An 18117-nucleotide genomic window follows, 5' to 3' on the forward strand; every position below is an offset into this window, starting at 1 on the left:
TAGTATTGCTAGGGAGCAGCAGAGGGAATCGAGTTGATTACACAATTCACCCAAGGTCCCTACATAGAAAATGTCACAAGACAAAAGCTCAGACTCAACGCACCTTAGCGCTCAGGAGGTTGGAGGCAGGAGGATTGTCAGAACATTAAGGCCCACAGTTTCCTCCTCATGAACAGAGATGATTCAAATGAAGACTGAGCGAGACAATGGTCTGCATTAGACAGGGGAGAGATCTCTCTATAGGGAGGAGGAAATAGGGTTCTGACGATGGACTGACTGTCCTGTCAATAAAGAACTATTTTATTAAAATAATATAAGGAAAGTAAAGAAATAAACGTTCATAACTTTGGAAAATGCCAAGCACTTTGGGGGTCAAGCAAAGAAGGAAGGATTAAGCCGGGGGGGGGGGGGGGGGGGGGGGGGGGGGGCGGCGGCAGGCAGGCAGGCAGACAGACAGACAGAAATCCCATGCCTATAACTCCATATCTCCACAATTGGTTCAGGTATGGTGGCCAAAGACTGGTTGGTACTGACACTGCCTGTGAAGACACGGAAGTCACTGTAGCCAACATTATCTTTTAAGTGATCAGAGGCACTTGTTCGTATTAACAAAGGAAAATTGATTTTTTAATATTTCAAGTATATCCTAGTAATTGAGTAATATACGATTAGGGTTTTTTTTTTTTTTTTTTTCAGGCCAAAGAGAGGATAGCAGGCAAGTGCACATTTAATGGGGAAAATATATAGCTTGCACACTTTAAAAATAAAACCTAACAGTTTGCATATTTAGCACCTCTCAGGCAAGAATCTCAGAGTGTTTTATCAAAATGAATTACACCTCCTCCCCTTCCCCCGGCACTCATGAAGAAGCTCGGTTCACGATTGCCAGAAAAGCCTCGTGAGAGCAGGAGAGTCCTGCAGCTCACAGAGAAGTGGACTTCGTCCTGAGAGGTCTTGGGGTGAGCTTCTAACAGGCGCTCACAGGCAATCCAGTTTCCAGAGAAGTGATCGTCTTTCTTCAGTCGGGCCCTCTCTCCGCCACCTCTGTCCCTCTTGGCTGCTCTAACCCGGTTTCTCCCTCCTCTCGCCTTCCCATCTTCCCCCTTAACTCAGGGAGAGCAATCATTTAGTTTTCCGTGCATTTCTTTGCACTGTCTCCAGGGGAAGCGAAGGAAAGGAGAAATTCAAAGAAGGAGGTGCGCTTTGAAAACCCTGCCTTTGAAGGAGGGATGGACAAGGTGATGAGACCCTCGTGGGGCCCCAGTAGGCTTTATCTTACCTAAGTTTTGTAGAATTCACGTATTTAGGGGGGGAAATTGAACACTGAATTATCTAAGAATATTCAAGTGATATAGCAATGAATCAAACAGACAAATCACTGCTTTCAAAGGGGCACACATCTGAGACGGAGAAACCAAAAAAACAAAATAATTGAGGCAAATCTATTATACTAAAATGAGCAAAATGCTACGGGATGCAGTAAAAATGAATGATAAACAGAAATTCCAGAGGTCAGCTTTCTGAATGAGGTGGCTCTGAAATAACTTACAAGTCAGGCACAGTAGCTCACACTCTTAATACTAATAACGGGGAGGGTGGGGCAGGAGCATTACCATGAGCTCTAGGCCAGTCTGAGCTACAGAGTGAAACTGTCTCGGGAAGAAGGACACGTCCTCACTAACGTCATATTTTAAGCGACGATGAGAAGGAATCAAGGGAAGTGTCTGTAAAACAAGCAGGACAGAAAGATGGGGTGGCGAGGAGCAGACTATCCGCAGACAGTTCCCAGAGTGAGCCTGAAGTAGGAAAACTGGGAGACAAGAAGGAGCAGAGGAGGAAACCAGAGCAGGAGTTGGCAGCTTGTATGTGATCCTCTGGGCTACAGAGATGAAGCCCTTGGCTTTTGTTCCACCTCAAATGCATAGATTTAGTGCATAATGCCATTTTTTTCTGTTCTTGGAATTCACATCTCTCTCTCTCTCTCTCTCTCTCTCTCTCTCTCTCTCTCTCTCTCTCTCTCTCTCTCTCTCTCTCTCTCTCTCTCTCAATGTCCTTCTGCAATACTAGCTGCCATGCCCCAGAAAAGTCCACAGAACATCTTACTCTACATCTGCAGTAGGCACCTAACTCACTGAGGCCTACATAAGTATCTGTGTTAACCTGTTGATTTCATTTCAATAGATGTCATTTCAAAGCATCAAAGTCGTGTCAAATACAGGTTCCTCAAAAGACATGAGAAGTGGTTTGACCAAAATCTGGATTTATTCACATGAAATGAAGTCAAGCATAAATAAGAATGATGGTTATTATCATCAATAATCATTTTAGGGGCTGAGGCTGAGAAGGGAATGGTATTGACAACCCCCCAAAAGTGTTATCCACCATGCAACTTTTAGAATTATTATATATTGAAAAATTCTAGTATGTAATTGCCAGGAAAGCTATTTAAAGCAGAAGTATGAGATTTAGAGTGCCAAAGGTGTAAACAACTTTAATCTGTTAATTTATTGCACATGTCTCTTAGAGCCAAGTTTTAGTTTAAGATTAGATCTTGGATATTTTTGTGTTTCTACAAATGAAACAAAAAATTTTTAAACTCAAGTGCTAAGCACTTTCCATCTTTCTGATGTCTCCCTATCTCTTTTGAAGCCAGGGTGATGCTACAGCTTAAGCACTGTTGATCTATACATCATGGCTTTCCCTTGAAAGGCACTCTGAAGTTTGAAAGACTATGGGGGTACTCACCAATGTCTGCATTCCATCACCAGGTCACTTGGTAACAGGTTTGCTATAGAAACTATAGAAATGGGAGTTACTTTTTAATTACTCTAACAGCAAATGTGGTTTCCATTAAGAAAGATGATTCGTGGCCACTAGACAAGGGAAACCATCCATCCATTCATACAGAGAAGAGGTGTGAAAGCATGTAATAAACCTCACATTACATACTAGATCCAATTACCTGCAGCTTTCCTTTGCTTGCAATTCATATCCTACCTCTGCTTGGCAACCTATCTTGTTCTGACCACTCACTCAATCCCTGACTATATGAGGGAGAGCCACAATAAAAATTGAGGCCCGATCAAGTATTTTTTTTCAAAGATGATTCAGTACCCAAGGTATGTCACTTTTGAATAGGCCAATGTTCTCAAACTTTCCCAAAAGGCGCTGCCACCTCTACTCCTAAGAAACACTATTCTCCAGTTACACCAACCATGAAACGTGACCTTTCTCTCCAGGTGGCACTGGGGTTTAGCCATAACCATTAAAAAGGTACAGGTGTGCTGACAATTCAAGCTAGCAGGAGAGAGGCATGATATGAGACAGGGGGATGGAAAAGGGAAACTTACAGGAAGGCTTGCACAAAATTGAATCCTTAATATAATCTTAATAATGTCAGCTCTTTCAGCCAAATATTTGACCTCCCCTCTTCCCTTCACAATGTCATAATTGACTGAGAGCTTATGTAAAGCCATATTTCAGGGATATTGGAGGATTTTAATGTACATATTCAAGAATTTGCTACATGTGTAACTAGCCCAAGTTTGACTCTACATTGTCGACTGTAATCACCATGTCTACAGAACAAGGAAATACTCAGGGCTGACTCTCAAACAGGGAAGAAGCTTCAAATGGTCAGCTGACAGGGCAGAAATGGGAGCCATGACAAGGAAGGGAGGCAGATTTCATTTCCATTTATAAAAGAACTTGACTAGGTGTCTGACCAAGAGCAGGGGACTCACTTCAGAAGACTTTGTTTCCCGTGGGGTGTTCCAAAAGCAACGAGTAGTCAGTCATTCAAGAATGTCTGAGGAATAGCCCTAGATGACCCAAAGGACATCCTTAACGTCTACCATTTTATTTCAGGTCCCAGATCTGGTGGGGACCAGAGACTCTCCTCTCTTCTAAGAACGTTTAGAAACTGCTGCTGCTGCTGCTGCTGCTGCTGCTGCTGCTGCTGCTGCTGCTGCTGCTGCTGCTATGCATGAACCACACTTTCAAACATTGGAGATTGGGTACAGACTCACAGCAGAACCCGTCAACCTAATCAGCTTCATCACACATTCAAGTTACTAAAAATTAAAGCAAGTGTTAGCTGTGCATGTGGTTTCCTAGGTAAACATCCTCAACACTCCTCAGAGTTTCCAAAGAATCTGTGCACCAGTTAGAAAGGAGAGGCCAAGGCCACTATTCTTCTACTGTTCTCCACCCTCTCACCGAGTGCTCCTACACATCCATCTAGCAGGCTTACCCAAAATGACATTTTCGTGCCCCGTAGGGATTTCCAGATACCTGGAATAGTCCTAGAGCTCCATCCAAAAGGCTTTAGATTGATGATTAGAAAACAGTGGACACAGAAAATTATTTGAGAAAGCAGATGGACTGGAGTTTGAATGTTAGCTCTTCCACAAGCTGGGGCAATTTTCAATACTTCAGCTTTCCTCTATAAGACCTGTGTGTACTTTCTTCTAAGACAATCAAATAACTAGTACTAAATTCCTGGCATGCAATGTTTAGAGAATCAGTTAGTTAACTGTTCCCTTCCTCTTTGTTACATAGGAGAATAAATTAACAAGTAAATCATGAATAAATAATTTAAGATAAGAAATTAAGGTCATACTGAAAGAAGCATGTTTCTAGTCTGGAATTCAGGAAAATAAGAAAGGTATCTAGTTTTTAAGACATATAGGTAGTTTTCTGTAGAGCCTTAAAATAGACTAGAACTGAAAGCTTTGGAGGACTTTCAAAGGGAAAATAAGGAATTATTACACCACATTTCCACCTTTCTTACTTTGAAGAAATTGTGTTAGAAAACGCTTGCTATCCAAGAACTCTCAGCAAATATGTATCTAATTTTAATACAACACTATAAAACTGTCTGGAAAGTTTAAACTAGTTATTAACAGATGCTGAGTGGGAGAAATAGTCTCCAGGGGTAAAACGATTTCCCATGAGAAGAAGTGGGCTTAGGGTCTCCTGGTCAGATGCCTCTCAGATGTGACACCATAAAAATGCCACTAGGTTCCTTATCAGGGAACTGCGTGGTCCTCACCAGTACATTTTCAATGAGCCTCAGCACAACTCACAACTGTGGAACCAATGTAAAATGTTCCCCATGGTTTCATGCTCCATGTGACATAACACCTCCTTTTGTCCCAGAAAGCTAAGCATTTCAGAGATTTCATGGCCCCAACATAGGTTCTAAAGGTGTCTTTCTAGTCTGTCGAATGCTGTTTTTTTAAAACCACTAGAAGAGTTTAGAAGAAAGGCAATCTCTTTGGACCATTTGTCATATAATGAGAGTTCACAGCTCTCATTATATCTTCTTCTAAAACACTCTTGCCCCTCAAGGATAAATTTTTCCATTTCTGATAAAGTCCTTGTCCAACCCAAATTACAAAGAAAGGAAGTCCTGAGGGTAAAATGTGTTTACTGATTTTTTTTCCACGTAACATCTTCAAAGAAGTTGAAAGGAAGGAAGAACTGACCCTAAGGATATCTTCTGGAGTAATTTTTAAAAATACTGTGACATTTTGCTCCTCCAACAATCTTTATCTCTGAGGAAGTTGAAGCAATACTGAAGAAGATTCTACCTCCCAAAGCAAACGTTCATCCCAAAGAGCTCTGCTTGCTTGTCTAATATAAAGATCATCTGTGGAGTCATTTTTATACCCCCAAGATTCACATTAAAGCCAGTTTAAAAATAATTTGCCATTTACATATGTTTTCACTAGATTGAAAGTCATACGCTCTTTCACCCTTACCATCCCAGCAGCAAAGACGGAATCACATTATCTTAGGAGGGGTTCATTCGGCAAGACCCAGTGCTGGGCCTCTGAATGAGATATGTTTCTCATGGTGAAGGGTTAAAAGAGGACACGAAGCTACCCTCTGGAAGTCATTAAGTTACAAAGCCCCAAGAAGATAAAAGTTTCCATTTTCTAAAATGTAAATCAAAAACATATTCATTAGTATTGCAAAACAAACATGCAAATCTTCCCCACTTGAAAAGCTCGGCTAAATATGTACAAGAGCTAAACCCAAAAATACATCTGGTCCTCAGTTACAGAGCTTGCTTTTTTGGTTTTATCTAAAGAGTTTGTCTGTCCTCCATGGTTGGCTTCTTGGATTATTGCAATTCATAATAAGCCTTTTAGCTAAGGATGAAATAAACAAAGATAAAGTCTATGTCCTAGTTTTAAATGGTCCAGATGGGATGATTTTTCCATATGCTTAGCACACCCACTGTTTATTAATCATGGCTAGCAGAGCTTAGAGGATTACAGGGTTTATTGCTTGAGCAAGGGTTGAAATTTACAGTTTGTGTAATCTCCGCACACCTTTTAAAATATTCTATCTTTTCTGGGTTGTTCTTTGTGCTTAACTCAGGTTGGGTGTCTGTCCAAATCTGAATGCGTGGGTCTCTGCAGCTGTGTCTGAGTGGGACATTATCAGGAGGCGGAGGTTCTCAGCCAACTGATCAAGAGGAGGCTTTTGTGCCCAAATTTGGAGACAATATCAGTCTTAAGGAATGTGTTACATCATAACAATGACAATGTGGGTAAAACTGGCAATACTTGACTCACCACCCTTTACAATGATTTACTTAGCGTCTGGCAATCTGTTCTTCATATGATGTTTGGTTCTCATAAACAGTTTCAACATGGGAGAGTACGGTGTCAAGATAACAGTCATATCATCCGTCATTGCAGAACATCTACAGAGCTTGCCAAGAAAATAAGGTCCTTTTATCTTGCGAGTCTTAGGGGTCCTTGCTTTCTGGAGATGGTTTCTCCTCAGCGTGCTGCATTGTCCTTTGAAACCTGATCATCGCCGCCTTCATAGAGATGCCATGTCCGTGTGTCGTGAGTGAGATGGAGTCTGTGAAGGATCGGCAGAGAGAGGAGGAACTCGTGAGACACTGAGGAGTCACAGAGAGGGGAGAAACCCCAAAATAAGTCAACGGAGCAACAAAGATGTCCTCACTTTGAACCTGCCATTTTTGCAATGGACACAGTCTTAGATGAGAGGGACGGATCTGTTTTCATAAGTGGACCAAGGCCTTCACCATAGCTTAGTTGTAAAATGGTTAAAACAACAATGTGGGAGGTAAGAAGGAGAAATCTCTGTCTTTTTATGTGACAATCACAGTCTCCCATGGATTCATGGGGAATCTGACAGAAGGCTTCCATATTTGGAACACCCCTAGAACTTGGAAGAAGAAAAAAGGGGGGAATATTCTTTAAGTTTTCTTTTAATAGAATTGGTTAAGACAGTTAATGTTGAAAATGTTCTATTAATCATGGATGCTTTTTATAGTATTTCTACATGCGTTCTGAGATGTGGTTTTATATCTTCAGCAAATGGAGAATGGAAGACCACTAAAAAACATAAGAATTGGCAGCTGTGGATACAAAAAAAAAACCTGAATATTCAGCCCTTCAAAAAAGACTTTGAAATCGCTCTGCTGGAGTCTTGTGTATAATAATTAAGTTCTGAACAGGAATCTGGTATGATATCCTACAGTATACTATGGGCCTATAGCACATGCCCTTATAAATTAAAACAGAGAACTGGTGCTCCGAAACCAGTATTTTGCAATAGTGCTACCTAAAGAATGAGCATTATGTCCATGGACAGAAACAGTTTAAATTGAACTTGGAAATCAATTATATGGCCAGATGATATATGACATATATACAGAGAAACCGCCCCCCCAATATCTCACCAAGTCATTCATTTAAAGCATTGTTCTTGGGCAAACCGGTGCCAGGGAAAAACAAAGCCCACTTTCCTAGGCAGAGACTAAAGATATGCTGTGTGACTAACCACGAAAGACACAGCTTGATTCTTTAGAGACTATAGTACACACAGAGCTATGTCAAACGTCAGGCAGACCTGTTAGTTGCAGAGCTTCGTCACTCTACAGTGGAAATGAAAAGGATTCTAGAGCAGTGGTTCTCTATCTTCCCAGTGCTGCAAGCCTTTGTCACAGCTCCTCATGCTGTGGTGACCCCAACCATAAAATTACTTTCGTTGCTACTTCATAACTGTAACTTTGCTACTGTTATGAACACAAGGTAAATGTCTGTGCTTTCCAATGGCGACCCCTGTGAAAGGGTTGTACGACCAACAAAGGGGTCGCACGCAACCCACAGGTTGAGAATCGACGTTCTAGATGGCCCATAGCAAGTGGTTCTTAAAGAATCTCCAACACACACAGCGAACTGCTAAGCTTCAGGGATTGGCAGGAAAGCACAGAGAAGACCTGGCTCCTTTGTAAGTGTGGTGGCCCCACCAAAGCTGTCACTAGGCAAAGGAATGTTTCGCTACCACTGAGTAGCAAATATTTCAGCAGCTTAACCAGCATGCATGAGAGCTCTGTTTATAGCTTCCATCCTCAAAGTAATTATCTAGGTAGATGGCTCCCTCAGAAAATGACTCAGCTGTTTTTCTTGCTGAGTAAATGGCTAAACCCAGCAATTGCTCAAAGCAAGAGAAAATTGTGGAAGAGTGATTGGACAGTGTTTCAGTAACTATATTTACAACAGCTGGGTCAGAAATGCCACCCTCCTGCGTGAACTGGTGGACTTTCCTTCAAACCCAAGAGCTCCCTTCCCTAACTGCTACCCAGAAATCCCCCACATCTCCTTTGTGCCCAGCATCTTCATCTAGCCATGTGCTACTCACCAGTCTGTGTGCTCTCCCTCCCAAGGATGCTCTCACCTGAGTCCTCACTTCTGCTTCCAGCTGTGTCCTTCTGGGTCTGCTGCTCTCCGTCTTCCTGGGTTCCTGCAGCACCTGGAGAAAGTCCAGGTTCCTAGTCTGTCCCCGGCCATCCATGCTGCAGCATGCTGTAGACCACTAGCCAGAGCAATGTTCCCCCCAAAATCAATTTCACTCTGTCACAGTTGAGCTCAAGTGGGCAGATGTTTCCCACTAAGCACAAGAAAAGCCAGATTTAAGTGGGTGGCATTCCAACTCCAGCTACTGCCATTCCAACTAGTTCCCTTTATCACGCCACATAAATTTCTAACCTCAGCCCCCTCACTCTCCCTCTCTTTGTCCAGGTCCTCCCCAACCTCTGTTCTGTCTAGTTCAGGTCCACCCGGCTTCACCAGGCCTTCCCACGGCCTCAGTCATCTTGATGCCTGTCTTCTCTGGACCAGTAAAACTTAGTCTGACTCACTATAAACACAATGTCGCAGCCGTGTGCTGCCGAGTCGCTATCAGCAGCTTCATGTCTGTTTTCTTTTCAGAGTCCATGCTCAGAGATGGCAAGGATGACTTCTAACTGTGCAGGTGACAGTGAGTGCCTATTGCATGCCAGGCACAATGTTAGGCCCCGGCACTGAGCTCTGTCTCTGGAATATAAACTCCACCCGACACATATTGGTACCTGGCAAAATGAACCGGTAACATGGTTCTCTGGGTTTTAGTGCCTAGATCAGCCTTCACTGCTCAGCTTTGAAGATAATTCAAACACAACCCTGGAAGCCCTAATAAACAGACACTTTAAGATGTATCCAAGTCAATGGCCCAAAAGGTTCTGCTAAAATGAAAACATTCCCCTATCATCTCCGAATTGGGTCTCTAGTTTCATTAACAGTTTTGTTAAAAAAAAAAAAAAAAAAAAAAAAAAAAAAAAAAAAAAAAAGAACGTTTGTGATATTTCATTATTTTACTAGGATTTTCCATGGTTACACCCATGAGTTACAGACATTTGTGGACTTCCCAAGAGAACTGGCCCAAACTCAAAGTTTCTGTGTGATTTTTTTTTCATACAAAATGCCTGACTAGGTTCCACCTATTAATAGCAGTTATTTTCAACTTTCCATGCTTTCCATAAATAAGGTTACCCCAAACCACTTCCACCTTTCACTGCTCAATTTAGATTTGGTCATTTGCCCCTGGAAGAACCCTTAAGGCCTGGTACCACCACGAAAGCATCTCACTGGAAACGCCCAAGCTGCTTCCTGACAGGCAGAATGAACATGGCACTGACTTTGCAAAGACCTTACAAAAGGCATGTGACCGATCAACGGTATGGAAGGCACAAATCGAATGTCTACACAACACAAATTATCCAGGTACAGCTCACCCTGCCCTTTGCTTACAGTTTTCCAAATGGTGAAAACAGTAGATGCCGACTGAAAGGGGAGGTTTGTGAAGCCCAAGTTGGCCCAGTAGAGAAATATATTTTATCCTACCACATTTTTACATTTGCATACATGGCACCCTTCAAAGCCAGGAGTTTATATTTTCCCACCAAGGCTCAGCATGTGCGAAAAATGCTTTCCAAGAACTGAAGACTGGCTAAGATGCAAATGCAAATATGGATTTGTGGGCAAACATACACAGTTTAACCTGATCTGAGATCTTCCTTCCATAGCATCGACGAGCTCGGTAATTAACCCAAGTCTCCTTCAGACAAAAACTTTGAAAAATTAGGCCAGACTTAATTCAGTTTAACAACCTTAAAGTCTGAAACACAATGAATGGCACAAGAGAGAGTCACTCTAAAAGCCAAATGGTTTCTCAATAACTAGAATGCATAACTGGAGAAGGGGGAAATTCAGTAAGAGATAATACGCTTTGAGTTGGGAGATATTTATTAGTTCATTCTTCCTATGAAAAGGATTATCTCTGCGGCTACAAACAAATTCCAAGGGTTCTGATTCTATGACAGCTTTTCTCCTCTCTTGGAAAGGGAACAATATGAGAATTCTCTATTGATTCCGAACTCCAAAGGGTTCTGTAAGTCAGTATATGCTCGCAAGATCTGGTACTATAAGGGACAACAATCCTTACCTTTTGTTTTCTCTACCTACCACACTAACAAATGGTTCTTTGTGTCAAATAAGGGATTTAGAAAAGCACTTATAAATTCATGTGATCTATCTGAACCAGAAAAAAAGTATCTCAGATAGTCAGGGAGACAGGGAGGAAACTGGGGAGGATGTTGCCTTAAACTCCACGTATCCAGGGTGCTGGACTTTGATGCACATTATCTCATCCCTGGATGTGATTGATGCATGGTGGCATGTGCTATCTCTTTTTCTGTCCTTGAAAACAAAAGGAAAAAGATGGCCAAGAGAAATTACATGGAGATTTGAAATTTGTTTAATGCATGGTTATTTGCCTACATATGGCCTAGGCCTGTTTCGTAGAAACTGCCAAGAATCTTCAATGGTTCCCAGCAAAATCCAAGCTTCAACTTCATAACCCTAGCTTTTCTGAATCATTTTAATTGTTCCAATTAGATGCTGCATAGTGAACAGCCAAGTACCAATAATGCAGCAATTTTGCCAATCTGGATGTGAAAACCAAACAAAAAAATAGAGAGATATTCACTACTCAAAACAGAATTTCTTTCTGGTGGTCATTTTGTTTTTAACTTCTTTGGAAATAACATTTTATTTGGAGCAGGTTCAATTGCCCAACATGAAAAATGACAAAGGCAGGCACGGGTGGCATCTTGCCCCCAGCCCAGGGTCCTAGGAAGTAAACAAGTTTTGCTGTGGTGTGGTGCAGAGCCAATTCAGGAAGAAGAAGCCAAAACCCTGAATGAAGGCTGAGCTCATAAAAGTGTTCTTTTCCTTATCAAGATGTGGTTTCAGGCTCTCAGATTTCAAGGGTTTGCTTTGGTTTTTATTTTTCTTAGATCAGCACAAGCAATTCTCACATGTCTTGCCTTGGGCGTTAATTAATGCGAGCAGCTAACACTTCTAAGTGGGGTAAAGCAACAGCCATTAGCAAATAGGAACTCCTTATTAGGTACTTGCCATGGGAGAGGTACTGGGTTAGATGTTCAAAGGCCACCAAAGGCTAGGTAATATGGCCTCATTCTGAACACAGATGAGATATTTAAAAAAGGACAAACTACATGTCAAAATATGGTCAGACAAATCAGTGTTTTAGGTGTTTGGAAAAGAGCCTGGGTCAGTTAACGAAGGCTAATGAAAATAAGGGAGCTTTGAGCTGAGGCTGAGAAAAAAGAAACTCACACAAGTGGTGAAGAAAGACGGAGCTTCATAAGAACAAACAAATGCAAAAACATTTCTTGTTGAATCTGACAACGGCACAGTTAGAGCTCAAATGTTTTCTTTTTTTGTTTTCTCTATCTCTAACTGAAAACGATTTAAATGGTTTTTATTCAGGAATTCCTGCACAGAAGGAAGTAGACTTTAGATAAAGGAACAATTCAGTTGAGGTTGACTACATTTGACTAAATTCTTGCAGACGGTTTGGTGAGCACTAATGGCACTATCAGAACACAAACATGGAACAAGTAGACACTAATAATAATAATAACAGTATGAGGAAATAGTGTGCCTGTGCTATGCATTGGATCTGAAGTCTGGCTTCTCTTCAGTCTGCATTAAGTGGTGAATGTAGAAACCGTCATACTTGACAGGCTTCTGATGAGTTCTTTTGACACTGAGCCTACATCATGTGGTTCTGTGTACTTAGTTCCAAGTGAACTCCCTGCCGTTGTAGTAGATGTTCAGTTAGCACAGGCTAAAATCAACACATCAACATCATGGCAAGGTGTGCTCAGGGGTACAGTAGTCTACAAATACTATGGAAGTAACTCACTGCTTTCTGATTGGATGTAAGGCCCATTTCACAGGCCTGACCATGAATCCTAGGTTGGGTAGCTCACAAGCCCCAATGGGCGGACCTACTATTATTATTTTAGTAAAAGATCATAGTATCAAGCTACTGTCTAAATTTGTATCTTTATAACCATAGGTCAACACAGCCCTCAGTCCTCACCAGAGAAGTTTCTTTGTGCAGTAGGCAAAAACCCCACAAGTGGTCAGAATACAGAGGCTAAGTGTCTATGAGTGCTCAGCCACTAATTGGTACTACCCACCCACCAACCCCAGGGCTTAGAGACCATGCCAAAAAAAAAGCCTGGAAAGATGGAAAAGCCCAACGATGTGGAAGAACAAAGCAAAACAGTTTCTTCTAGACATGGCAGGCAGGACCACTGCCCTGGAACTCACAGCAGCCGTGGTTGCCTGAAAGACCGGAATAAGATTCTAGTTCAGAGGGACGAGGGCTCAGGAGCCCCCACTCTTACTAAGGAGATATTGCCAGTTAATGGCTGCCAGGAGAGGGCAAGTCAGTTTGTTTTTTAAGGGCGTGGTCTTAAAGTAGACAACCCCATACCTATGAGCTCATGGCCAACTCCAGCTGGACACACTTAGTTTTAGAGGGAAACAGGAAGAAAACACAAAGTTTGAAGAAGGAGGGGAGGTAGGGGTGGACCTGGGAGGGTTTAAGAAGGGAGTGGGAGGTGGAGGTGATCAAAATATATTACATGAAATTCTCAAAGAATAAAATAGTATGTTATACAAACACAAACTGGTCTAAATCACATGTCACGCTGATCGAAAGCTTAGCATAATAATCTGATGATTGTTTCTTTTGCATTAGTTGGTATAGATAGTTCATTGTTTCTGAAATATCTTTGGCCATCACTGTAAGCATGGCATTTTGACTCACCTGGTCAGCGCCATCTCTAAACATAGAGAAGACTTGAAATTAGCAGGATTTTCCTTTTCCTACAGCTGTCCTTACATTCTTTTGTAAGAAGAGCAGAGTCTACAAAGTATGGTCAAGGAGAGGACCACAGAAAGAGGGGGGGGGGAGGCTCCGAATGATGACCTTCATTTAGTGAAAAAGAAAAAAATACTAATTTAAAACCTTAGGTCATGAATTATTGGTGTGTTGACAGGGTGGCATTACCTTCGAGGAGACAGGCAGGCAAATGAGTTCCAGTCTGCCTCTCAAAGCAATAACAATTCACAATAGAAATTATACAATGTTCTAAGGAGTAATTGAGCTAGTCTGAAATTAAAAGAACTATGCGTACACAACATAATGAGAAGATTTATTAGAGGGAAATACACAGATGATGAGGGAATTAGTGAGCCAGCAAAGAAACTATGGAAAAGATTGCCCAACTCAATTCCACAGCTTCACAATGACTCTCGGGCAGCCTTCTGGGTCTCCCAAAGACATGGCTTTTCACAACCTGGGTTAGGCTGCTCGGGTCCCTCCTTCCATAGACATTACAAATCCCAAGCCTCCACTTGCAACCAATGGAAATGATAAGGAATCAAAATGTAAGCCGAAATGATTGACTTTGTCAAAGCTGATGTCGGTAGGCCTACACTCACGTGATCACTCCGAGTTTCCAGCTGGGTCTTTAATGAACACACTCATGATTTATGACCTCCATTTTGTACTTTCCTGGCATACGTATAAACCTGGCATTATTCAATTTCCCGTTGCCCCAAATCTTTATTGAGCAACCACCACGTGCAGTTGTGCAGGTAGGGCTAGGGCCCATGGATGTGCCCGTACATAAATTCCCTCATTGTCCTCGAGGTGCCCATTAGGATAAAAACAGTCAGCACAGAGATAATCCCTGTGGCTGTGGGCTCACCGCTCACCGCAGGTGGAAGACGTTAGCTTAGACAAACATGCTCAAGAAAGCAGACGCCATTTGCCAATACTGTGAAATAATATCAAGGCAAGGTGGAGACTTCGAGAGCCATAAATGAGTATTATTATCTTGTGAGATAATTGGGTGCAGCGTGGAGAGGGCAGCAAATGCCCGAGGTGTTGAGACAGACCCGATTCCCTCCCCCTCCCGTCTAGTCTGCCGGTGACTTTCCCACAGGTGTTCTGGGGCCGCCCTGGAAGAAAGCAGGCAGCTGGGAGGCAGCCAGGAGGATGTTCATCTTTGTCTTCCCCGCCACACCCAAACCCACAACGAGAGAACTCCCAGGAAGACATGCCAAACTCAGACACAAAGAATAATACAGCAGATACAGAAACAAGACTCCGGGTAAAGAAAAGGAGCCGGTCAGCAGACAGTCCGGGCAGTCTTTAATGAGGCCTGGTAACGCCTAGTGCAGAGCTTCTGGGAGTGACTGTCATCAGAGATTAGCCCTCCCTGAGTTGTCTTGCAGAGCAGAAAGAGAAACGCTTAAGCAACTGATTCTTTCATCGATCACACTGACCCTCATTAAAACTGGAAAAGGAACTCGCGCAGCGTATCAACGCATTCCTAAGACAATCAGGTTTCCCAAATGCATATTCGATCCTACAGCAGTAGATCTAGAACTCAGCCACATGAATAAGGCTGCCTCCATGCTCCCTGTGCCACCCTGATTGCTGCTGGGTGGAATTAAAGCATCTGCCCTTAGGAAATGAACCTGTAATTTTCTTTTCAAATGCCCATAGCCAGGCACGGTGGTGGACATCTATCATCTCAGCCCTTGGAACGTAGTAGCAGGAGGATGGAAGGTTCAGGGTCAGCACTGGCTGTACAGCTGTTTCAGCCTAGTCTGGGCTATCAAGACCATCTTGGTAAAACAAAATAAGTCCATGGCAAAAAAAAAAAAAAAGAAAAAGAAAGAAAAGAAAAGAAAAATGTTGATTCTTCCGATCGCTCGGGTTATTCCTCTCATTTGGCACCTAGGAACAAGATTTCTGAAACCAGGGTTGGTTTTCAAAAGCAGTTTGCGTGCAAACCGTGGTCACTCACAGAAGTCAGCCCTCTCCAGAGTCCTGCCAACAAAGCTGCCAGTAAGTAGGCCTTCCCTGGTTATTCCTGCAGGAAGGAATGGTAGTGACCTTACTAAGACCTCTGACGTCTCCTACATCCTCCAAGCCCCCATCCTCCTACTCCTCTAAGGTCCCTTCCTTATTGCTATGATATTTTTTGAACTAGGAAAGGGAGGTTATTCCTGGTTAATTTGTTATCTCTATTACTATATTCAATGGCGTTGTTAATGTAAGTCACCTAGCTAGACTCTGGGACTGAAAAGAATGATCGTCTATCACTTTTTGCTTTCCAGGTGTGAACAATATAGGAATATGTGGTACTACTACCACCATAATAAGCAATATTTGCAAGTTGCCTTATGATTTGATAAGTATTCTCTTCTTTATTATCTTGCTTCATTGTTGGGAAACCACTGCGAGATAAGATGTTTATCATCTCACCTCATCAACTCTAACCTGAAACTGGTGTAGCCAACGACACTGGACAGACAGACACCCATCAGCAAGCCAGCAACAACCCACCCTGAACCTAGGAATTCCAGCTCTGAACCCTTTGCTCTTCTTTCCCAATCGAAGTGATGTGAGAGGAGTGCAAAGAAGGAGCCATAGAACTCAGAGAAGGAAACGCCATGAGGGGAGAAAAAAAAAAAAAACAGAATGTGCTCAAAACCACATCAGAGATGTGTTTTCCCGCCGGGCATCTGGCTGGGGTGACTCCAGTAACTGGTTTATCAAACAGATGCTGTAAGTTCAGCCAACAGGGTCCTTCCCTAGAGTTGCTTCTCACCACACAGAAGAGGCCATTGTGGTCTCACCATTGTTTTCAGTGCCCTGAAAAAAAAAAAACAAGTTTGTCTTTATAAATTGCAAAGCCCTTACGGTTGCCAGATTTTTGTCTTGAACAGAAATAGGGTGTTCTAGGGAATTACCAAATTTCTAGTAATAGACACAGAGGTGAAGAGGGAAAAGTCGGGGCTAGAAAGCTTTAGGTAACTTACCAGGAAGTTGCAACATCAAACTTAAAAGTTCTCATTCACCGGACGTTTATCGTGTCCCTAGTTCCTATGAGGCACGTGGTGAGTTCTAGAGCTCTTCCAGGGAACTGGCTAACTGTGTAAGGTACATTCAACCAACACAGGCCCGCGTATCAGTTGTGTTTCTCACATCTGGGGGGGTCCCTTCTCTTCTATTGATACGTCATTCTGGTTCCGTACCACCCTGCTTATAACAAACTCCTGGAAACCCAAGTTTTACTGCTCAGTCAATGGCGTCCTGCAACCTACTTCTGCAAACAAAACTTTGTTTTCAAGAATTTCCTGACCGCGCACTTTGGGAATTCCTGCTTTGATGATTTTCCAAGCCCTTTGGGCCTCCTTGGGAGGTAATGACAGCTACGTCAAATCTGTCCCTCATCCCTCTCCACAGCCCCCAAGCGGCTTTCTCTCTGACCTTCTTAGAGAGATGCTAATCACTCCTTTTAAAACCAAACTCAAACTCACCACAGCCTCCCCAAAGCTGATAGCAGAACTCAAAGGCCATTTCTCTAGCACTTCCTCTTTCTGCCAGGAAAGAAGAGCACCCGGGAGGACCTCCCACTGCGCTGGAGAGCAGCAGGACTCCTGTTTCAACCTTGCATTTTCCACCATGGGTGAAATCTTTCCTGGTCTACAAATCCCAGCAGCTGGGCTGTGGGGGAAAAAAAAAAGGTGCCCCGTTCTGAGAATCCTGGCATTTCTGAGATCTCCCTCTTCCTTTCTGGCATTTTCTTTTCATTTCTGTATTGCTTAGGCATCAAAAAGTTCATAGGAATAGCACCCAGGCATTGAATTGTCACACGTAGGCCTCTGGGCCATTCCTGCTCTGTCCCAACAAGAGAAGATTCATTTCCCTGGAAGATGCTCTGTGAGACATCAGAGAAGAAATTGAAGACAGTATAACTCTGGTATTCACCAAGGTCAAAACATAACAATAATAAAATAATAATTTGATTATGATTAAGTTATTTGACCTACTTGGGTCTGTAATTCTTCAACTTCCAAATAGTGTTTGAATAGATATAAAACTAGAGTGCCAAGTGATAACTATGATAGAACAGCTCATTCCGAAAAATGCAAAAGGCAAATATGACAGAGAAGTTTCCATGAGAATCCGACTCTGCAGGCAGGAACATTTCAGCTAGAGAAACCAATGAGACATTCAAATCACAAATGGCCGAACTCTGGGAGAACATCAAAAGATTGTTTCCAAGATAGGCTTCTCGGAACAAGAATCCCCCTAAATGCTCTGCCAAAAAGTACTCCATGGTCTCAGAGCTTGGACTATTCAACAGAGAATCATTGAGCTTGGAAATTTGCGAAGCGTCACCAGAGTAAAGATCTGAAAAGGTCCGTCTTAACCAGGTCAAGTTTGTTGAAATCTTTCCAAAACTAATTTGGCAACCCACCTTGGATAGTACAGTATGTTTAAAGCTTGCGTCGGCATTTCATAAAAGGGAATCAATGTAGGGGAAGAAATAAATACACCTGGGTA

General features: G+C 42.5%; 1 long non-coding RNA gene across 1 annotated transcript; it reads right to left on the reverse strand.

Annotated features, from left to right (window-relative positions):
- Positions 1-5919: 5919 nt before the first annotated feature.
- LOC119086328 lies at positions 5920-9511 on the reverse strand. The gene is made up of 2 exons (XR_005089576.1): positions 8728-9511; positions 5920-6882 (listed from the first exon to the last, which is right to left on the reverse strand). It is a non-coding gene; the product is annotated as an uncharacterized LOC119086328 (long non-coding RNA).
- Between the last annotated feature and the right edge of the window lie 8606 nt (positions 9512-18117).

Source organism: Peromyscus leucopus, chromosome 20 (genome assembly GCF_004664715.2).
Source record: "Peromyscus leucopus breed LL Stock chromosome 20, UCI_PerLeu_2.1, whole genome shotgun sequence".
Taxonomy (NCBI): Eukaryota; Metazoa; Chordata; class Mammalia; order Rodentia; family Cricetidae; genus Peromyscus; species Peromyscus leucopus.